Source organism: Pleurodeles waltl, chromosome 12 (assembly GCF_031143425.1).
Source record: "Pleurodeles waltl isolate 20211129_DDA chromosome 12, aPleWal1.hap1.20221129, whole genome shotgun sequence".
NCBI classification, from domain to species: domain Eukaryota; kingdom Metazoa; phylum Chordata; class Amphibia; order Caudata; family Salamandridae; genus Pleurodeles; species Pleurodeles waltl.
The window spans coordinates 546,135,831-546,159,855 of record NC_090451.1 but is presented as its reverse complement, the minus strand read 5'-3'; the positions used below and the strand labels follow the sequence as shown (position 1 = coordinate 546,159,855).

The 24,025-nt window shown below is 46.4% G+C and overlaps 1 protein-coding gene across 2 annotated transcripts in view; it reads right to left on the bottom strand.

Moving 5' to 3' along the window:
• CENPT (centromere protein T) overlaps positions 1-24,025 on the bottom strand; it is an 834,768-nt gene that overhangs the window by 801,543 nt on the left and 9,200 nt on the right. For both annotated transcript variants that reach the window (XM_069217597.1, XM_069217596.1), the window contains exon 2: positions 4,255-4,345. The gene's annotated coding sequence lies outside the window, so the exon portion shown is untranslated. The remainder of the gene's footprint in view (positions 1-4,254; positions 4,346-24,025) is intronic.

The following is a 24,025-nucleotide window of genomic DNA, read 5'->3' as shown; positions in this document are numbered from 1 at the left end:
ATTTTAGCTGAATGCAACACTGTAGACCATTAGCAGGTACAAGTTCGCCTGAACCGGTACAGACAATGGAGCCACTGACTGAAGATGTGCAAAGGACCACAAGAGTATGAAATCATACCGGACATTCCACCCGCTGACGACGTCAATCATAAGGACCAATAAAATACGTGAAAACTGTTATGGGGTGACAAATTCGATGAGCTAATTTGAAGACAATTGGATAAAGATAGTGGGGTGCAACCCCTTGTCCAACCAAATTTTAGGGGAATGTGCAACGCAAATGGGATAAAAACCCTTGACACCAGAAAGTAAATTAGACTGGAGAACAGGAGAGAATAGGAGAGAGAGATAGATAGGGAGATGTTGATGCGTTTTGCTATGACCCAGACACTTTGTCACTCTGCATAGAGACTTTGCTGTTTGGTTCTTAAAACCATTCCTGCCTTATATTGCCCGATAACACTTTACCTCCTCATGAGGGAAGTGCCCCTTTACCAGACTTGCTGAATTCCTGGCTGATGGCGAATCAACTGATGTCCTGAGGACGAAGACCGAACCTGAGTGCAGACCCAGTATGGAGGGTAACTATATGACAATTAAATTGTAATTGTCTGTTTGCTTTTCCTTTCTAGGTACCAACTGCTTCTTTTGACAGAGACCATAGCTAGATGTTTTCTAAATTGGTGTTACTAAATTGTTTTGCATGAAGCCCAACATGCTAATTCGAGGTTAGGAGAGGGGTTCACTAAACTGACACAAATAGACAAATGACCAAATCTATGCTTTGTTGAATAATGTGATGATGATATCCTGCTAAAGATAACCTATGTTGCCGCTGTGTTATGTTCTAATATCTCGTGACTCTTGCTTTGATGAAATCTTATCAGAGTTGCCATATTGTGACTATGCTAATGTGTTTCTTGGTTTTGAGATTAATAAACTTGCTAGTAGAATTGTAATCAATGGGGAATGAACTTCACAAAATCATATTAAACTGGTGTGGTTATTCATGACTGAATGGTCATGGTGGTCTTTCGAGTTTATTAAATGTATTTGATTAATTTGAATTGTCGTATTACTGTGAACTTTGATGACATTATTGACTGACATGTTGATTAGCTATCTCGTCCTAAGGTGTCTTCAATCAGGGTCAAAAGATTCACTGGCCTAAAACGAGTCCCAAAGTGAGTAAATTAGTCATAAAGGGACGCGTTAACAGCTTCCTTTGCCTTAACGTATTCCATAGAAAGAAAAACTGCTGCTATTGCCTAGATCTAAGGGCTGACAAAAAAAAAAATAGAAAAAGAGCACAACCTTGACTCTGACATTCCAACATTCTCTTGAAGGGATTGTAAATGTTTCCCTGCCTTGGACATTCTATGTAACTTCATCTTGGTGAATCCTAAAGAGCCTGGTCCCCTCAAAAGGCCTCCGTAAAGTCACTCAATTCTGAGTTGCATTTGTTTGCCATCCCTTCATTTAATGGTTTCTTCTAGATGAAATTGTTGCTTCATCTACCAATGCAGAAGGACTCACTAAGTCAAAGGAGATTTTAGATAAAAACTCCACATCCATCTTCAAGGCCTTGAGAAGCTCTACTGAAATGCATTAATAATGCTCTTGATGGCAGTAATATGGAACTGTAAGGAGTAATACCCATAAATCCTAAACCTCATTTCCAACGACGTTTGACCGATTAAAACTAGTTAAGAAAAAAAATCCACTGCCACCAACTCTGGCATGGACTTATCCACATCCTCCAATGGGTAAAGTTCAGCTATAAATCTAGATACATTAATCATTTTGCTTGGATAAGCTTTATTTGAACATTAACATTGTAAAATAAAAATAAAAAATCCATTACACACACACACACACACACAAAAAAAGAATCACATGGTAATAACGGTTGTAAAATAAAATCAGAATCATAAAAACAAGTATGACAATAAGACAAGATTAAACCTTCCCATCTGATGAAATAAAACATCTGAATTTCTGACATGTATAGCATTATTAAGAAACAAGCTAACACAAATCACAGGTGTGCTCAACTTCTGCAAATGCAATAAGGCCAATCTACATTTAATCAATCATGAACCCCTCAATACTGTGTTGAAAAAGCCCTCAGTAAAACATGAATAAAATCCGCAAAATAAATTATAAAAAAAAGGAGAAAGCTCTGTGGAGAGATTTCATCACAAGGCAGAGAATAATAGACACAACCATACTGCCCAAGAGGAAAGCACAGACGCCATCTAATAATCCCTAGTCTAAAACCTATCGCATAGCATAACACAGAATTCAGCTACAGCTCTAACCCTGGTGTAGTGTGGATTAAGTTGTATTCTTTATTCTGGGGTTTAACTAACTCAGCCACCTACCATTCCCCGTTGTCTATAACCCATAAAAGATTTTTTGATCCACAATCTTTTGTCTTTAGGCAGGCCCTCAGGTTTAGAACAGCTATATGGCCTGGCCACGGTGATGCACTTCTTATTAATATAGTGTAGTCATGGTATTAGATGACACCTATCACAAGATAAGCAATCCTCAATAACTTCTCTAATAAACATAGCATGAAGATTGCTCCCAACATAACACCACAACATCAAGGGAGCTAAATTAATATGGTCTTCAACATAATAAAGCCCTAATTCCACATGCAATATAAAAGGAGAGCTGGGGGAGATGCCTAAGAGTCTTCTACAAACTCTCTACTCATCTAAAGACTAGAGACTTTTTTTTAAGCCCCATCATCCAGACCTGTAAGTTAAGACCAGAAGGCACTTCCTCCTACAGATCTCTAGAAAAAGGACAATTGGCTTCTTACTAATGGTAGAGGCTAAATTGGTCAAGTACCCAACACTACATATAAAGTGCATTCTGGCCTTACAGCAAGTACCCAGCGAATTAAAGAGGATACCCAGGAACAGAAACTGAAATGCTCTTAGTGTGGGCTTATCACCTATGAACAGTGGCCTCATTTTAGTATGCTCTAATCCACAAGCCATTACATACGGATAGGCCGTTTAATGATTGGTGCATTTATACCCTAAGCCATCATCGCCTACTCTAACCAGGTAACATAAAACAGAAAGAAGATTGGGGGCAAGCACTCACCACTGGCATACCCCCTACCTAAGCCAAACAGGTCAGGGTACTCTACATTACAATCTCTCTGCTGGTGTTTTGGTGTGGGAGAAAAGGAAAGCCCTCAAAAATCCCAAAAGCCCATTATCAATCCCCTTGTCTCCAATTTAGCTGACAAAACAGACCTCACCATGCAATCAAATGGGTGGGAGAGGTTTGTGAAAGCTAAAAATTAAAAAAATTAAATAAAATAAAATAATTTGACCCCTGCTTCACAACGGTATTGTGACGGGGAACTAGACCCCTTTACCATAGATGTAGGACCGGGCCAACCGGAGAGTGTCCCAGGGGGACCAGAAAGAGCGATACGCTCCAACGTAATGACAAAAGTGGAAGGGAACACCGAGGAGGATGAGGGGAGGACGCCGAACGCAGAGGAGGACGCTGAATGCAGAGGAGGACGCTGAATGCAGAGGAGGACAAGGGGAGGACACTGAATTCAGAGGAGGACACCGAACGCCGAGGAGGATGAAGAGAAGACACTGAACATCGAAGAGGAAAAGAATTCGGCGTAGGAAGGGAGGAGAGGGAGATAAGCGGAGGTCAGGCGGGGGAGACTCAGAGAGGAAAAGGAGGCGAACACGACCAGAGGAGAAGGCGGCGATGACGCACAAGATTCAGGAGGGAGCACAGCAGAAAAGTTGGACTGGCGAGCAGGAGGGAGAAAGAACGAAGAAGACGAGGAAGGAGCAGGAGGGCCCCCCCGGAAGAACCAGCCCAACAGAGGGACAACGAGGACCCCAGAAAGAGAAACCAGAACCTATCCACGTCCCAGGAGAGACGTGGCTATCCCAGGTATGTGCCCCACTCCAGGGCTCTGTGTCATCCCTACTAAGAAGGGGAAAAAGAGAAGGTGGGGAGAGGAGAAATCGAAGATGGGATATATTCCCACATTACAGAGAAAAAATAAAAGAGGGGATTTGAAAGAATTAAAAGGTTCTCACTGGGGAAGCATGCTGACTGATGTGTGATCAGAGACACAGTGCATGCAGTCACATTTGTTTTTTTAACACTCACCCTCCTCACTAAAAATATTCACTCCTGCCCTATGATAGTTATTTTCTTTTGGAAAAACACCACATACCAAACAAACAAATGTACCTGTCAATGGTTCTTTTCTCTTTCCTTTTCCTTTCCCTTCCGTATTGTGTATGTGACTGAGCGCTGACACTTAGCAGAAGACCGGAACCACCTGAAAGAGAGAGCAAGGAAGATAAATAAGTGGTGGGCTAACTGAACTAAACTAAAAACTGTGCATTATTGTAGACAAAACAATAAATCCCCCTCAATTAACACCCATTCATGTGCATTATTTGGCCTATGCTGTACTAAGACAACCGAAATAAACAAGAACCCTTGCTGGAAACCTCTTACAGTGATGATTTTTGTCCAGACAATATAAGAGGACCATGGAGGTGAAACCTACATTGGAGGATATGATTAACCAACTCGCTGACGGTCAAAGACATATGCAGTTAGTTTGGGAAAAACATTTAAAGGAAGCACGGACTGATAAGGAAACCCTACAAAAGGGCCTTAAAAACTCAAGTAACGATTATAGCTAACAACCAATTAGTACACAAGACTGCTTTACAAAACCTGACAAATACTATAGCTACTACCAGAGTCCATCCAAACTTCCCCAGTTCAGTATTACAGAAATTCCAAGAAGGAGACAACCCGGATGCTTTCTTTACCAATTTTGAAAGGGTTGCTACCTCAGCGAACTGGCCACAAGATAGGTGGGGTCAATATATAGCACCCTTATTGACAGGTACTCTACAAGCAGCGTACCATGGGGGGCAAATCCATATGGAGACATCAAAAAGGCTATTTTGGAAAGAGTGGGGTTTGGTACAGAATACTACCGTCTAAAATTTCATAATACAAAATGGAACTCCATGGGGAGCCCCAGAGCTCTCTTTTATAGGGTTCAAGATCTGGGCCTAAAGAGGCTGAACTCAGTGGACACTTCAAAAGAGGAGGTTATTCAAACCATATTATTAGAACAGTTCCTAGAAGAATTACCCGTTCCCACACGAATTGGATTAAACAACATCCTCACGTTACTGTAACGTCAGCAATTGAACTTGCATGTGTATACCATACAGCTCCCGAGTTTAGAGTGAACCCACCCGAAGACCATGTCGACAGTAAAGAATGCCACTTCTATCCCGAAAGCACGTCTCCAGAATTCCCCAGAGAATCTTCAGAGCATACGGTTTCCGGTAAAGAAACTAAATCAAAACCCACAGTGTTATCACCCTTAGAATCCCACACACAAAACCCACACAGACTGCCACTGCATGCTGCGTGACATGGTGCAAACCATGAAGTGAAAACATGACAGGAGTGTGTCATGCCAAAGTCACTGCATTTAATATAAATCCCTCTTACAGAAGGCCTAGGAGCCCTAAGGACGGGTGCATTATATTTTTTGTGAGTCGATATGCCCCTGTGATGTCTAGGTCTATTACTAGATATTACAAGTTAACAGGGAAGCCATATTAAGTTACGAGGGCACAGAGTCCAGTGATGCATCCAGAGGATACCTTAGAGGCACCCCCCCCCCCGAAACCTACTAGTCCTCTAGTGTGCTGGCTGAATGGCCTGACCAGCTACCACCACAGACGAGTTTCTGACCCTCCCCCCACCAGGAGGTGAGACACCCTCTGTCAGAGGTTGGGAACAATGCCTCTCGGGCATGAGGTGTTTACATCCTTTACAGCAGGAAGGCTAGTAAACTAGCATGTCAGTGCAGGGACCTTAAAAGAGCACAACACCTTTGATATGCAAAGCTGGCTTACCCCAGACCTAGAGGGTGCCACCCCCTGCCTTGAAGTCCATCAGGGGGAAGGAAATTAGCTATGCTAGGAGGTGTGTAACACCTCCAGGCTAGTCACATCCCTAAGTTGGGCTACCTGAAGTTAACACTAAAATTAGAATGTCCCCATCTTGGTTGCGGTAAAATTAGGAACTCTGGGACAGGGTAATGCCCACTCCACACAGGAAGTGGTCATATAGGGGGTGTAGTGACCCCATGAGTAAGTAGCCCTTTGGCTAATAGCCTTCACTCCCCACAACACACCTAAATTGAGTATCGAGGTGGCCCCCTGACACCAAGAAATGAGATGTGTTGGACCAGAGAAGAAGGCCACTGAAAAGCCGCAATAAGCAAGAACTGAGGAGCAGTAACGGACTTAGGACCAATCCTGCAGGCCTGCCTCCTGTCCTTGACAACTGCACCAAAAGATGACTTGTCCTGCAGCTGATGGGCCTCTAAACCCCTGTGGAGGCTGCCAGCACTTCAAGAAGCAACCACAATCTCCCTTGGGGCAGAGGTGCTGCTAACCTGGACATTTTTCAGGTACCAAAGACCGACACAACATTCCCGGTCAGTGTGATCCCACAGGAAATTCAACACTGGACACTAGCCCCACAGCCCAAGGATGATTCAATCATGGTGCCTACAACATCTAGAGACCCTCCAGAGCTGAGCACCCTTTGGGTTTACCTGAACTGGACCCCCCCAGTCCTGCCTGCAGCCTCTCCTTGTGCAGGACATCGAAACCACGAGAGCCTTGGACCGTGCAAACCCGATATCTAAAAGCACCACACCACCCAAACCTCCCCCCTGCCCAATTCAAAGTAGCCAACAGTGCCAACAAGGTCCCAAGACCCTTTAGAGCTGAGCCCCCCTTTGTGTACAGCCATACAGCCAGACTGGTCATCCAGTTCCCACATGCAGCCTATTTTCCCTAGGACCATTTCCCATTAATGTGAATGGAACACCCGACGCTGTAAACCACCTTAGCACCAAGACGCCCCAAGGCCTGCCAAAGTGACCTTTAGGTGATCACTTGAACCTTGCCCCATACTTACTTTAACTGCAGAATAACGGACCGGTAAGTCGCTGCAAAAGTACCCGTATGAAGTATATCGTTCTTTCCCATAGGATAACATTAGGGCACTGGACGCTGAAAAGCAGCTCTGAAACCGGATGTCCCATAGTCAATCGAGGTGGCTTATTGGTGCTGCCTTGGACCTTTCCCTATACTTAGCTTAACTCCAGAAGAATAGTCCTCTAAGTCGTTGTCAAGTACCCATATGCAGTATATGCTTCTTTTCCCATTGGATAACATAACCGCATTAAAGTCAATGCATGTGCTGTATACTTCGAAACTGGTACTTACACAAAAATGAAGTTCTTGGTGTTAAACAGATATATGAAAATATGTTATTTTTCTAAAATGGTGTGCATATCCTTATTGAGTGTGTCATTTGTTGACTGTGTTTATGCAGCAAATGTATAACTCTCCCCTGTGATTAGCCTTAACTGCTCAACCACCCTACCACAAAAAGAGCACTTGGGATTTTTAAAGAAAGCCCTGTCCACTTCTAAAGTGATACCTGGACTCTTTACATAGCATATCTCTCTTCGGTATACTATATAAAGAGCCGGCTTCCTACAGTGCATCACAGGGTTGTCTTAAACCAGGTAGTTAGCCATGCATGTGCTCGCTCTGCCAGTGAAGGGACTGCTGGAGTTGTAAACCAGGTAAAAACATCACAGAAAACCTCTACTGTGGACCCAGGTTTCCTGGAGTAGAACTACATAATGTGCCCGAATATAGTCCAACCATTATTGGTCAATATGTTGGCTACACCTGCAATATTTCAGCTCAGGATTTTCAGTACCTTTGGCCCCCAGCAAAATTAGTAGAATTATCAGAATTAGTTTAAAAAGCCCCAGGCCACATCTTGTCCACTATCACAGTGGTTCCCTGTCAAAACCATCACTAACTTGAATTGGTAGATGCGGAATGTTAGTTACAGGACATCTCTCTGGCTGGCATCCCAGTCAATCACAGTCCTGTTGGTTCCAAAGTGCAGAATATAGGTTTTGGGTCACAAGCTGCACAGCCTATTTGGGCAAAGTAAGGAAGATTGCTGAGCATGTCAGAAAACTCAGGTGTAGGCCTTACATCTGAGTGACTTCTATTTAAAAAATAGAACTTTGACAGTCCCTGTGGCATACATCTCAGAACGGAGCAAATACCTGTGCTAGCTGTGGCTTTTTAAAATTCACTGTGGCACACTCACCCTCAAATTCATTAGCCCTGGGGCCCACCCACCCCACAATGTGGGCAAAAAGGATTTAATCAAACACAGGCACCCGAATGCTTTTTTCCTATGCAGGCAATGTGTTATTTTGTTCACAAGCTGTACCGTAGTTTTTGATTTACTGACAAAACCATTGGCACGTTTGGTAGAACCAGGATATCTATCCCTGGCATGTTGCCAGGGGTAGATGACAAACAGATATAGTTTCACTCTTACACATAGATCCCCAGTGATTGCGGGCAGCATTGGTGCCAGGAAAGTACCCTGCTGATTCAAGAACTACAGGGCAGAGCACCCTGTCTCCTCTACAGAAGATTCCATCACTAAAAAAAATTAACATTGCTGGCAGATTTGGTTGGGGAATGGTGTAGGAATCTGTATATACCATATCAAAATGAGATATAGTGTGCACAGAGTCCAGGGGGTTCCCAGATGCTTGACAGAGGCAACAACCAACTTTCCAGCTTCCTGCAGGACAACAGCGTACTCGATGCCTCCCAGTCTGGATTCCGCAAAAAACACAGTACCGAGACCGCCCTCATCGCCTGCACCAACATCATCAGGACCAGGCTTGACAAAGGTGAAACCGTTGACCTCATCCTTCTCGACCATTCCGCAGCATTCAACACTGTATGCCACCAAACCCTTGGCACACACCTCTTCAACGCCGGAATTCGCCACAAAGCCCTGGACTGGTTCACCTTCTTCCTCTCCGAAAGACAACAAAGAGTTTGCCTCCCCCATACTGGTCACAGGCCACCAAGACCATATGCGAACCCCCCTCCCCCCCCCAAGGATCCTCACTCAGCCCCACCCTCTTCAATATCTACATGGCTCCACTCGCCAGCATCGTCAGACCCCACGGTCTCAACATAATTTCCTACGCTGATGACACTCAGCTCATCCTCTCCCTCACGAGGAAGCCCTCTCCCGCCAAGAACAACCTCCACACCGGACTTCTCACCATCGCTAACTGGAGAACAGCAAGCCACCTCAAGCTGAACTCCGAAAAAAATGAAATCATCATATTTGGACCCAACAAGTCAACATGGGAAAACTCCTGGTGGCCGGCCATCCTGGGGCCGCCTCCGACACCCACCACCCACCACCCATGCACGCAATCTTGGCTTCATGCTAGACTCTTCCCTACCCATGACCCAGCAAGTCAACGCCATAGCATCCTCATGCTACAACACTCTTCGTATGCTTTGCAAGACCTTCAGGTGGATTCCCGTAGAAACCAGAACGGCTACCCAGGCCCTCTTCAGCAGCAGACTGGGCTACGGCAACGCGCTGTACATGGGTACCACTTCCAAGCTCCAAAGAACACACCAGCGCATCCAGAACGCCTCAGCACATCTCATCCTCAACCACCCTCGCCACAAACACATCTCCGCCCACCTCAGATCCCTACACCTGTCAACAAAAGGATCGTCTTAAAAATCCTAATCCACACTCACAAAGCCCTCCACGACACCGGACCAGCCTACTTTAACGATCGACTTAACTTCCACACACCGACACGTCAGCTCTGCTCCGCCGACCTCGCTCTCGCTACAGTCCCTCACATCCACCATACTGCCTCCGGCGGCAGGCCCTTCTCCCACCTCGCTGCCAAAACCTGGAATTCCATGTAGGAGGCTGGCCTGGCTTGTAGTGGGTACCAAGGGGTACTTACACTCTGTACCAGGTCCAGTTATCCCTTATTAGTGTAGAAGAGGTGTTTCTAGCAGCTTAGGCTGATAGAAGGTAGCTATAGCAGAGCAGCTTAGGCTGAACTAGGAGACATGCAAAGCTCCTACTATACCACTTGTGTCATATGCACAATATCATAAGAAAACACAATACACAGATATGCTAAAAATAAAGGTACTTTATTTTTATGACAATATGCCAAAAGTATCTCAGTGAGTACCCTCAGTATGATGATGCCAAATATACACAAGATATATGTACACAATACCAAAAATATGCATTAATAGCAAAAAGAAGTAATGCAAGCAGTGTATAGTTACAATAGATTGCAATAGGAGCACATAGGTATAGGGGCAGCACAAACCATATACTTCAAAAGTGGAATGCGAATAACGCATGGACCCCAAACCTATGTGAGCTCGTAAAGGGTCGCTGGGACTGTAAGAAAACAGTGAGGGTTAGAAAAATAGCCCACCCCAAGACCCTGAAAAGTAGGTGTAAAGTGCACCTATATTCCCCAGAGAGCACAGAAGTCGTGATAGGGGAATTCTGCAAGGAAGACCAACACCAGCAATGCAACCAAAGTGGATTTCTGGACTAGAGTACCTGTGGAACAAGGGGACCAAGTCCAAGAGTCACGACAAAGTCGAGAGTGGGCAGATGCCCACGAAATGCCAGCTGAGGGTGCAAAGAAGCTGCCACCGGATGGTAGAAGCTGTGCATTCTGCAAGAACGAAGAGGGCTAGAAACTTCCCCTTTGGAGGATGGATGTCCCATGTCGTGAAGAAGCTTGCAGAGGTGTTCCCACGCAGAAAGACCACAAACAAGCCTTGCTAGCTGCAAGGGTTGCGGTTAGGGTTTTTGGATGCTCCTGTGGCCCAGGAAGGACCAGGATGTCGCCACTTGGGTGAGGAGACAGAGGGGGCGCCCAGCAAGTCAGGGAGCCCTCACAGAAGCAGGCAGCACCCGCAGAAGTGCCGGAATAGGCACTACGAAGAGGAGTGAACCGGAGCTCACCCGAAGACACAAAAGGGAGTCCCACGATGCCGGAGGACAACTCAGGAGGTTGTGCACTGCAGGTTAGAGTGTCGGGACCCAGGCTTGGCTGTGCACAAAGGAAATCCTGGAAGAGTGCACAGGAGCCGGAGCAGCTGCAAATCACGCGGTACCCAGCAATACAGTCTAGCGTGGGGAGGCAAGGACTTACCTCCACCAAACTTAGACTGAAGAGTCACTGGACTGTGGGAGTTACTTGGACAGAGTTGGTGAGTTCCAGGGACCACGCTCGTCGTGCTGAGAGGGGACCCAGAGGACCGGTGATGCAGTCTTTTGGTGCCTGCGGTTGCAGGGGGAGGATTCCGTCGTCCCACGGGAGATTTCTTCAGAGCTCCTAGTGCAGAGAGGAGGCAGGCTACCCTCAGAGCATGCACACCAGGAAACAGTCGAGAAGGCGGCAGGATCAGGGATACAAGGTTGCAGTAGTCGTCGTTGCTACTTTGTTGCGGTTTTGCAGGCGTCCTGAGCAGTCAGCGGTCGATCCTTTGGCAGAAGGTGAAGAGAGCGATGCAGAGGAACTCTGATGAGCTCTTGCATTCGTTATCTAAAGAATTCCCCACAGCAGAGACCCTAAATAGCCAGAAAAGGAGGTTTGGCTACTTAGGAAGGAGGATAGGCTAGCAACACAGGTAAGAGCCTATCAGGAGGAGTCTCTGACGTCACCTGCTGGCACTGGCCACTCAGAGCAGTCCAGTGTGCCAGCAGCACCTCTGTTTCCAAGATGGCAGAGGTCTGGAACACACTGGAGGATTTCTGGGCACCTCCCCTGGGAGGTGCAGGTCAGGGGAGTGGTCACTCCCCTTTCCTTTGTCCAGTTTCGCGCCAGAGCAGGGCTGGGGATCCCTGAACCGGTGTAGACTGGCTTATGCAGAGATGGGAACCATCTGTGCCCATCAAAGCATTTCCAGAGGCTGGGGGAGGCTACTCCTCCCCAGCCCTAACACCTTTTTCCAAAGGGAGAGGGTGTAACACCCTCTCTCTGAGGAAGTCCTTTGTTCTGCCTTCCTGGGCCAGGCCTGGCTGGACCCCAGGAGGGCAGAAACCTGTCTGAGGGGTTGGCAGCAGCAGCTGCAGTGAAACCCCAGGAAATTTAGTTTGGCAGTACCCTGGTCTGTGCTAGAGACTCGGGGGATCATGGAATTGTCTCCCCAATGCCAGAATGGCATTGGGGTGACAATTCCATGATCCTAGACATGTTACATGGCCATGTTCGGAGTTACCACTATGACGCTGTACATAGGTGGAGACCTATGTACAGTGCACACGTGTAATGGTGTCTCCGCACTCACAAAGTCCGGGGAATTTGCCCTGAATGATGTGGGGGCACCTTGGCTAGTGCCAGGGTGCCCACACACTAAGTAACTTTGCACCCAACCTTCACCAGGTGAAGGTTAGGCATATAGGTGACTTATAAGTTACTTAAGTGCAGTGGTAAATGGCTGTGAAATAACGTGGACGTTATTTCACTCAGGCTGCACTGGCAGGCCTGTGTAAGAATTGTCAGAGCTCCCTATGGGTGGCAAAAGAAATGCTGCAGCCCATAGGGATCTCCTGGAACCCCAATACCCTGGGTACCTCAGTACCATATACTAGGGAATTATAAGGGTGTTCCAGTATGCCAATGTGAATTGGTGAAATTGGTCACTAGCCTGTTAGTGACAATTTAGAAAGCAGAGAGAGCATAACCACTGAGGTTCTGGTTAGCAGAGCCTCAGTGAGACAGTCATCACACAGGGAACACATACAGGGCACACTAATGAGCACTGGGGCCCTGGCTGGCAGGGTCCCAGTGACACATACACTAAAACAACATATATACAGTGAAATGTGGGGGTAACATGCCAGGCAAGATGGTACTTTCCAACACTCCCTCCCCACCAACCGATGCAAGACGCAGGACCTCCTGTCCTTCAGAAAGCACCTCAAGACCTGGCTCTTCGCGCAGTAACAAACCCCCCCCCCACACCCCCAGATCCAGCGCCTTGAGACCCTCCCGGGTGAGTAGCGCGCTCAACAAATTTATTGATTGATTAGTATTATTTATTATTCAATCTTCTATTTCTGGTAGTGTGGTTGAGCAGTTAGGCTTATCAGAGGGTAGTGTTAAGCATTTGGTGTACACACACAAGCAACAGAAGAAACACACACTCAATGACTTAACTCCGGACCAATAGGATTTTATATAGAAAAATAGGTTTTGTTCATTTATTTCTAGAACCACAAGATTCCGTTTGCAGGTAAGCACATAAAATGTAAGGTACTTTGCATAGTTACACTTAGAACTTTGAATGAAATCAACAATGTATACAGTTTTCTTTACAAATGGCAAAAAGCTATTTTAAAAGTGGACACTGCAATTTTCAACAGTTCCTATCTCCGTGTTGTAGGTAGTCTGTCATTAGGGGTTCAAGTTAACCCCAAACACCCACCGGGTACAGAGGTCAAAGGAGAGCCAAGTTAACATGAGCTCCTACAGAGATAGGGGGTACTCAGAATCCAGTCAGCCAGCAGGTAAGTACCGGCGACTCAGAGGGCAGACCAGGGGGGATTAGAAGAGAACTGGAGAGGCCACAAGTAGGCACCAAACACACACCCTCAGCGGCACAGGGGTAGCTGGGTGCAAACAGGGCTTTGGGTTTCCAATACAGGTCCAGGGGTGTGGAATTTATTAAAATATCTACTTGTCCACGGGACAGGTTGCTTCTCAAATCTACTTGTCCTGTAAAAAGATCTACTTGTCCCTTTGGTGCCATGTAGTGTGGCGCCAAATTATGGCAGCAATCTCATTATGTAAGAGCTCTGATAATAGCCTCTCTGATTATGCCAGGGCTACTACCATAGTAGGGCTTGAATACTTGCAGTTTCAATCTCTACTGTAGCAATTTCCTTATTTTTCCACCTTTCTGCAGATCTGCATACTGGGGCTGGAGGAAGCAGTAAGCAATAGTTCCAGGGCTGGAATGCCTTTGAATCTGCAAACCTACTAACCTGCATGTTTTAAAGATCTTCACCAGCTTCTCTCTAATATTTTCCCATAATAAGAAAGGTTGGACATTTACTCCTGACAATGGCAGAATTAGAACTTCTTCCAGGGTTGGGAAGCAAGTGGCTGGAGGGAAAATGAACTTGCAAATGCTCAATAGATTTTCACATGAGCAAATCTACACATGCGTATTTACCCATGCTAAAATACAGTTCACAAATATTTTATAGGGGTACGACATATACCATGGGTGCACTTTTGTGATTTTCTTTAAGAATTTGGGGCCACATGTAGGTAGGTTCAGATTTGCGACCCGCAAATTGCGAGTCGCAAATCCGAATGTAGGATGGTGTCCCTGACACAATCTGTGATTCGCAAGGGCTTCGCAAATGCACAACTCATGAATAATCATGAGGTGGGTCGCAATTTGCGACCCCCTTGCGAATGGCGGCCTCACAGGGATGGTGGCCTGCTGGAGACAGCAGACCACCATGTCTGTGACTGCTTTTCAATAAAGCAGTTTATTTTTTTTATTTTTTGTAATGCAGCCCGTTTTCCTTAAAGGAAAACGAGATGCATTACAAAAACGAAAAATGAAACGTTTTCGTTTCATTTTTTCAGAGCAGGCAGTGGTCCTGCGGACCACTGCCTGCTCTGAAAAAATGTTTACAGTGACATTCACAATGGGGAAGGGGTCCCAGGGGGACCCCTTCCCTTTTGTGAAAGTGTTAGCACCCATTTGAAATGGGTGCAAACTGCGATTGGTTTGCGCCCGCGTTCGCAAAACAATCCTACATTGCACTGCGAGTCGCAATTAGGAAGGGAACACCCCTTCCTAATTGCGAGTTGCAAACCCGTTTTGCGATTCGGTAACCAGGTTACCGAATCGCAAAACTGGGTTTGTGCATCGCAATGTACTTTTTGCACGTCGCAAACAGCGAAAGTCGCAGTTTGCGACATGCAAAAAGCTACCTACATGTGGGTCTTGGTCCCTAATTAGGTCTGGTGTTAAAGACATTTTGTTTTTATTAAACTTCTATTTCTCTCTCTTTCGGCTGGCTTTACTGTGAGTGATCGCATTCTTCTCTTCCACAAGGAGCATATTGGCACACAAAGTAGTTTTGTTCAGTGTCAGGAACTACAGTGGCAATCAGTGACGTAACGAAACTGGAGGGTGTCTTGGGCACACCATTGGTCGGACAGGGAAGAGGGCCGCCTGCTGGTCGATACTGCGCCGGGGGTCGATTTCTCCAAGGCCTGTGGGCTGCAGGTGCAGTGGTTCTTCAGGTATCGTTATCTTCGTCCAGAGCTCAGGATTCTCTCTGCAGGCGTCGTTGTGGGGGCTTGGAGAGGTCAACCCAGGGTGTGCTGTTGTTCACAATCGCCTAGGGACTCTTTCTTGCTGGGGGGACCACCTGGACACGGGCCATGTGCGTTGGGTGCACACAGGTCAGGACTCACGCATCTGGAGTGAGGTGGGAGTCCTTGGTTGAAAGTTTCTTTTGGACAGAGCTGCTGTCCTCAGGAGTTCTTGGTCCTTTGGGGTGCAGGGCAGTCCTCTGGATTTATCAGAGGTCGCTGGGCCCTCTGGATGTGTCACTGTTCTTTCTGCAGGTTCTTTGAAGCAGGAGACAGGCCAGTAGGGCTGGGGCCAAAGCAGTTGTCGTCTTCCTTCTTCTCTGCTGGGGTTTTCAGCTTAGCAGTCATTCTTCAGCTTGTAGGTCGCCAGGAATCTGACTAGCTTGGTTCAGGGAGCCCCTAAATACAACAGCTATGAGCGTTTTAGGGGTCAAAGGGCCGTAGCCAATGGCTACTGTCCCCGAGGGTGGCTACACCCTCCTTGTGTCCACTCCCTTTGAGGAGGGGGGCACAATCCTATCCTTATTGGTCCCTGTCCTCCGAACCAAGATGGAGGATTCTGCAGGGAGGGGGTAACCAGCCCTGGACACGTTAGGGGGGATCCCAGCTGAAGTGGTCACTCTTCCTTGTTTTTGTTCAGTTTGATGCCACACTGGCCACCAAAAGTGGGGGCTTGTTCAGGGGCGGGCATTTCCAATAGCTGGAGTGCCCTGGAACAATAAAACACAAAGCCCAAGCCTTTGAGGCTCACCGCCAGGTGTTACAGTTCCTGCAGGGGGGAGGTGTGAAGCATCTCCACCCAGAGCAGGCTTTGTTTCTGGCCTCAGAAAACACAAAGGCCCTCACCCTATGGGGTCAGAAACTCGTGGCAGGATATCCTACCATTCAGTCTTACACTAGAGGTTTGGGTGAAATAAAGGGGGGGGGAGGTGGAGTCTCTAAGATGCCCTCTGTGTGCATTTTTTAATAAATCCAACGCTGGTATCAGTGTGGGTTTATTGTGCTGCGAGGTTTGATACCAAACTTCCCAGTACTCAGTGTAGCTGTAATGGAACTTTGGAGTTCGTTTTGACAAACTCCCAGACCATATACTTAGGATGACCACACTGTACTTATAATGTCTAAGAATGGACTGAGACACTGTAGGAGCATATTGCTCATGCATCTATGCCCTCACCTGTGGTACAGTGCACCCTGCCTTAGGGATATAAGGCCTGCTAGAGGGGTGACTTACCTATGCCAAAGCCAGTATTTTGTGGGCATGGCACCCTGAGGGGGGTGCCATGTCGACTTTGCCTTTTTCTCCCCACCAACACACACAATCTGCACTGGAAGTGTGCATGTGCTAAGTGTGGAGTCCCTTTAGGGTGGCACAACATATGCTGCAGCCCTTAGGGACCTTGCCTGGTCACAGGGCCCTTGGTATCACTGGTACCTTTTACAGGGGACTTATCTGTGTGCCAGGGGTGTGCCAATTGTGGAAACAGTGGTACAATTTTAGCAAAAGAATACTGGACTATGGCCTGGTTAGCAGGATACCAGCACACTCATGTCAAGTCAGCATCAGTATCAGACAAAAAGTGTGCATGTGTTGGGGGGGTAACTGCAACAGGTTTCCTACAAATGGGATCCCATGTATTGTTTCACCTCCACTCTCAGAAGCTGTATGCCCGTCAGCGATCGGTGGAGTGGAAAAACAGCTTCTGCCTTGACTCCTATTTGGTATACCTTTTCTCCTCCCAGTCTATTTACAAATTTTGTTAGACTGCATTAAAGGACAAAAACAAAAACTTCAAAGTGGCTTTAAGTTGATCATTAATTTGCTGGACTATTCCTTATTCAACATAATCCATAATACATGAACAGATTGGGGAGAAACAGGGGCTGGAATGACAAGAAGTTCACAATTCTTGTATTCTGGGCCCCTCTTTTTTCCTTTGCGTGGACACTTCCAAATTGGTTACTGTTGAGGGGTCAGCAACTGGAAAGGTAGTTATCATGGCATAATTATGATCTTAAAGTTCACTCACTACTGCCTGGTTTATATCTATAAAACGTATGGCTAGTTAAAAGATGAAGATATGGAAGATGCAAGGGTCAAAAAGGGAGCTGTGACAAAGTTGCCACTTCATTAACTGGATCTCCTTATCAATAAGCCCCAAAGCTCATTAAAAACAAATCCCCAATAGTCGAACTTCCCATTGCAGTACCAGGGTTCAGTTGACTAATTCCCAGTTTTCTCTTTCTGAGCCATTTATCTAATATGGGGAAAAGAAAACAACCATACCTTAACAAGGCAGGAACATAACAAGCGGATACACCAACGAGGGGTCATCCAGAATGGCTCTAGCTCATACGGGTGGTGATGGATCAAAACTGGCCCGGTCTTGGCCCAGACAAATCCCACAGCGTTGGCAGAATGCTCTGGCTTTAAGCACTCTATCTAAGCTAAGGATATGCTCCGCCTCTGGGAGTGATGTCTGGGCCTTAGGGTCCCAATAGTCCACATCCCACAAGGAATGCACAGGTTTTAAGCACCCTACTGGCACAAAGTTTAGCCCCGCCTCCATGTAGTGATTTTAGGGCCTTGGATTCCCAAATTACCACGTCATAAATCTTATCCAGGTCCTTCTATTCACCACATCAGCGACATGGTGGTGTATCAGTAGACCCAAAGCTCTAGACCTGGAGAGCCAGGTCCATGCCAGATTTTTTGCATATCCACATTTAGAAAACTGTAGACTTCTGAAACATCTTTTTTCTAAATGTGGATATGCTAAAAATCTGGCAATCTCGCTTTCCGGGGCCGACTTTGCAGAACCCTGCTCTAGACTATAGGAACAGTCTTAAACCCGGGACTGAAGAAGTGCTGGGTGACTCTAAAATTCCATATTATGTTTTGTTATCGCCAAAATTTGAGGCAGTAGCTTAATATATTTGCCTATCAAGTATGCAGGAAGCATGTGTCCACCTTCCTCTGCCACTTCGGAGCTGGAAATAGAAGAGTATTCGTTCTCATTCAAAGGTTTAGGAGCCTGAGGGGCATTAACTGCGGACAGTCTCGAGGACAATTTTCTTGATCTTTTCCTTCATAGGCCTATCCTCACGTTTAGCTGTATTGCTTTATCTAAAGGGTAAAAGGCTAGAAGAATATTAATCGGACAAGCTTCTTTTCCTTGAATGCTTGTCCATCTCGGCCACAGAACTAATAGCCTGTCCTTAAAAGGCAGGGGGTGAGGCGCACTCACAGTGCTTGACTATGCGGATGACGAGAGGCAAGTGGCAACAGATAAATCAAACCACACTTGAATTCTTTTGAGACAATCTACCCTCACACTGTTACAGTTTTACACTTGTACCTATACCCGCTCATATCCCAAAAAGCTATGCTACCCACTCGAGCAAGTTAATCGAGCGATTTGTGCGTACAAAGGGCCCTGATGCCAGGAAAGGTCTCTAAGGGCTGCAGCATGTCTTATGCCACCCTAGGGACCCCTCACTCAGCACAGACATACTGCTTGCCAGCTTGTGTGTGCTGGTGGGGAGAAAATGACTAAGTCGACATGACACTCCCCTCAGGGTGCCATGCCAACCTCACACTGCCTGTGGCATAGGTAAGTCACCCCTCTAGCAGGCCATACAGCCCTAATGCAGAGTGCACTATACCACAGGTGAGGGCATAGGTGCATGAGCACTATGCCCCTATAGTGTCTAAGCAAAACCTTAGACATTGTAAGTGCAGGGTAGCCATAAGAGTATATGGTCTGGGAGTCTGTCAAACGCGAACTCCACAGCACCATAATGGCTACACTGACAACTGGGAAGTTTGGTATCAAACTTCTCAGCACAATAAATGCACACTGATGCCAGTGTGCACTTTATTGTAAAAATACACCCAGAGGGCATCTTAGAGATGCCCCCTGAAAACATACCCGACTTCCAGGGTGGTCTGACTAGTTTTTGCCAGCCAGCCACACACCAGACATGTTGCTGGCCACATGGGGAGAGTGCCTTTAGCACTCTGTGGCCAGGAACAAAGCCTGTACTGGGTGGAGGTGCTTCTCACCTTCCCCTGCAGGAACTGTAACACCTGGCGGTGAGCCTCAAAGGCTCACCCCCTTTGTTACAGCGCCACAGGGCATCCCAGCTAGTGGAGATGCCTGCCCCTTCTGCCACTGCCCCCACTTTTGGCGGCAAGGCTGGAGGAGATAATGAGTAAAACAAGGAGGAGTCACTCCCCAGTTAGGGCATCCCCTAAGGTGTCCTGAGCTGAGGTGATTCTGACTTTTAGAAATCCTCCATCTTGCAGATGGAGGATTCCCCCAATAAGATTAGGGATGTGACCCCCTCCCCACGGGGAGGAGGCACAAAGAGGGTGTAGCCACCCTCATGGCTAGTAGTCATTGGCTACTATCCCCCCAGACCTAAACACACCCCTAAATTGAGTATTTAGGGGCTCCCAGAACCGAGGAAGATAGATTCCTGCAACCTAAAGAAGAAGAAGAAGGACTGCTGACCTGAAGATCTGCAGTGAAGACGGAGACAACAACTGATTTGGCTCCAGCCCCACCGGCCTGTCTCCCTACTTCGAAGAAAACTGCAACAGCGACGCATCCAACAGGGTCCAGCGACCTCTGAAGCCTCAGAGGACTACCCTGCATCTAAAGGACCAAGAAGCTCCCGAGAATAGTGGCCCTGTTTAAGAAGCTGCAACTTTTGCAACAAAGAAGCAACTTTTAAATACCACACGTTTCCCGCCGGAAGCGTGAGACTTTCCACTCTGCACCCGACGCCCCCGGCTCGACCTGCAGAAAACTAACTCTACAGGGAGGACTCCACGGCAACTGCGAGCCCGTGAGTAGCCAGAGTTGACCCCCCTGAGCCCCCACAGCGACGCCTGCAGAGGAAATCCAGAGGCTCCCCCTGGCCGAGACTGCCTGCTTCAAGGAACCCGACGCCTGGAAACCACTCTGCACCCGCAGTCCCCAGGACCTGAAGGAACCGAACTCCAGTGCAGGAGCGACCCCCAGGCAACCCTTTGCCTAGCCCAGGTGGTGGCTACCCCGAGGAGCCCCCCCTGTGCCTGCCTTCATCGTTGAAGAGCTCCTGGGTCTCCCCATTGATTCCTATTGAAAACCCGACGCTTCTTTGCACTCTGCACCCGGCCGCCTCGGTGCCGCTGAGGGTGTACTTTCTGTGCCTGCTTGTGTCCCCCCCGGTGCCCTACAAAACCCCCCAGGTCTGCCCTCCGAAGTCACGGGTACTTACCTGCTGGCAGACTGGAACCGGGGCACCCCTATTTCCATTGAAGCCTATGTGTTTTGGGCACCACTTTCACCTCTGCACCTGACCCGCCCTGAGCTGCTGGTGTGGTAACTTTGGGGTTGCCTTGAACCCCCAATGGTGGGCTACCTTAGACCCAACTTTGAAACCTGTAAGTGTTTTACTTACAAGTGAACCTAACAAATACTTACCTCCCCCAGGAACTGTTGATTTTTGCACTGTGTTCACTTTTAAAATAGCTTATTGCCATTTTTGCCAAAACTGTACATGCTATTGTGATAATTCAAAGTTCCTAAGATACCTGAGTGAAATACCTTTCATTTAAAGTATTGTTTGTAAATCTTGAACCTGTGGTTCTTAAAATAAACTAAGAAAATATATTTTTCTATATAAAAACCTATTGGCCTGGAATTTGTCTTTGAGTGTGTGTTCCTCATTTATTGCCTGTGTGTGTACAACAAATGCTTAACACTACCCTCTGATAAGCCTACTGCTCGACCACACTACCACAAAATAGAGCATTAGAATTATCTCTTTTTGCCACTATCTTACCTCTAAGGGGAACCCTTGGACTCTGTGCATACTATTCCTTACTTTGAAATAGTACATACAGAGCCAACTTCCTACACACACCAACTGCACTTCTCACCGGGCCTCCCCATCAGATATCAGAATTTGATTTCTTACTTAGGCCCTAACAAACGGAGCATGCACAAGGCCGAATTAGAGATGCTGTAAGTTCTAGCCTGGATGCCTCAACCATAGGAGAACTGTTAGATCTGGCTGACACCAAAGGCACTGCAAAGGGAGAAAGTAGCAGTAGCCACAACAATCTTGGCAGTCCAACTAGCATCAACGCTTGCCCAGCGGGCCAGACTGTGGACCAGAGCAAAGCAGAACAGTTCCCTCTGCATCGACTTTCTACCAAATTGGACAAAGGGCACGCCGTTCCTGGAAGAAGTAACAAATGGCAAATAGCATCAGAGATTCATCAGCCAGCGTATTCACAAAAAGGGAAAGCCCATTTACATGAAAGTTTAGGCAACAGCCAGCCCTGCTCCACCCTTCGTCAAGGCACAAAGGAAGCACCCCTGGCGTCTCTTCTGACGACAGAACAGGACGCTTGGGTTTCTCAAGAAACTAGCATGGAAATGCCAGGCAATGATAATGAGTTGAGGGGGACATATGAAGTGTCTACAGGAGAGGAAAACTAGCCAAACGAGGAACAGGGAGTTAAGGTCAGACCACACTATATTATATACACTATCAATGCATCTCTCCTCGCAGCAGTTAAAGCACTTACTTTGCAGTCACGTAAGATGGAGATCCATCTAGAATTAACCCACAGCTCAAAGCTGTAGCTCAAAGCGTACGTGCGCTAGACAACAAACTGAATCTGTTAAGTGGTAAGTTAGACAAGTTGGGTAATATATGGCAGGATGACAATCCAACAAAAGGGACCCACAATGATGAAATAGATAAACTATCGACTTTGCCAGATCTGCTAACTAGTCTCATTCAACACTGTAAAACTGTAGAACTAGATCACGGAGCAATAGGCATGATAGGGTATTTTATTTTTCAGATCTCACCATTGTGCATTACTTTTACTCTGTGTGGCGATTTTAACGCTAGATTGTTGAGAAACTTGGTATAGGAATTTGCTCTCTCATCGCCATGTTTGTGGCACTTCGCAAGTGCTGTACTAATTTACTCTGTGTCTTCCGCTGCTGCGGCAACATTAGATTGTGGAAATTTTGGCACAGGCATCCGCTCAGTCATCACTGTGCCAGTGGCACTGTGTAAGCGTCGCACTTGCATGTCCAAGCTTGGAGTTGCACACTAAAGGATGAGTTTGTGCGGTAATATCAAGCAGTTCCTGTCACCTGCACTCTAGTTTTAAAACTTTAGATCTTTTATAATAATTAGCTTTATTAGACGTAACGACGGAACTCAAGGACAGCTTTTTTGGTTTGAGCATCTACATTGATATGAAGATAGCATTATATGTAGGCTGCTCATGTATTTATGGTCATTAGAATTAATAACAAATTATGGGATTCTGATTCTATAGCACGGTTTGCACTGAAATTTGCATTTTTGTTGCAGTGAGGCTGATGATACTGTACATGACTAGAAGTATTTTATGATATATATATATATTTGTATTTTATGTAAAGATTTTTAGTAATTATGCAATAAAGTTACTACTGTCCTTATAACAAGCTGCAAAGGCAAAAAGAACAGATAATTGACAGGATGCTGAACAATGCATATTCATACCCCGAAACAGGTCCCAGGATGCTTGTTTCTGGTCCAGGGAGGACGGGCCTGGCAGTTTGGGCTGGACTGTTCCCATGGAGAGCAGGGTCAAGACTGCTTTGCATATGGCTGGGTCCAAACTAGGGTGGCATGTTGAGCAAAAGAACAGTGGATTTAAACCAGCTCTTTGACTAGGGGTGAGTGTTTGAGAAGTTTCAGCACTCCGGCCATTTATCCTTTTGTGTTGCTAAAGGCACCCTAAGTGGCATGAGTGAGCGTTCATTACAGGAAAGGACTGGCCCGGTAGCAAATATCAGTTGCTGGGTCATCCAGAAAAGAAGGATAAACATTTTTTTTAAATGTGGGATAATTAATAATATCGTGCTCAAATTATACTGCTCTGTGGGGTAGGGTTATATCATTGTGCAGTGTCTATTCCTGTGAGGTACACAAAGAAAACATAAATAAATAGAATTTCATGTTCCAATGGACCAAACAGAGCGAAAAGTATCCCTTGTTAGACATGATGATATCATTAACCCAAAAGCATGTTGCTTTCTGGGATTTGTAGCCCCTTCATTACAATGAGAAGGGTCAAACTACATGTCTCGGATTGCAGTGTGTCTGAACCCCAAAGTAGCTTAAAATGTCATTATCATGTGGGGCCATTTGGCAACTATGTGATGGTGCCACAGATGAGGCAGGTAAATAATTCCAGCTGGTAAGGTCCTGTTGGCTAAAAAGCTGTGAATGGCTGAAGGTGTTGCGCATGAGGCCCTGTGGCATTTATGTCATCTGTATACTAACACTCTGACTCAAGCTGGAAAGTGCCTAAAGTCAATTCAACTTAAAAATAAACATTCTTATTTAAATAAAATGCGATTCTTAACTGCCGTTTTATGAGAGAAAGCATGTGACATGGTTGTGCTCTTTGGCAACGAGAAAATCAGTTGCCTTTTTTTCTGTTTGTAATGGGCAATAATACAGTTCCTTAAGTAAAGGAATACTACTGTTAAGAAGGCCCAAGGCTAAAGGTCTACCATGTCACAAGAAACTCAAGTGCTTATTTGTTGTTAGTGAGAAGAAAAACAATAGTAAGTCTGGCTGTTT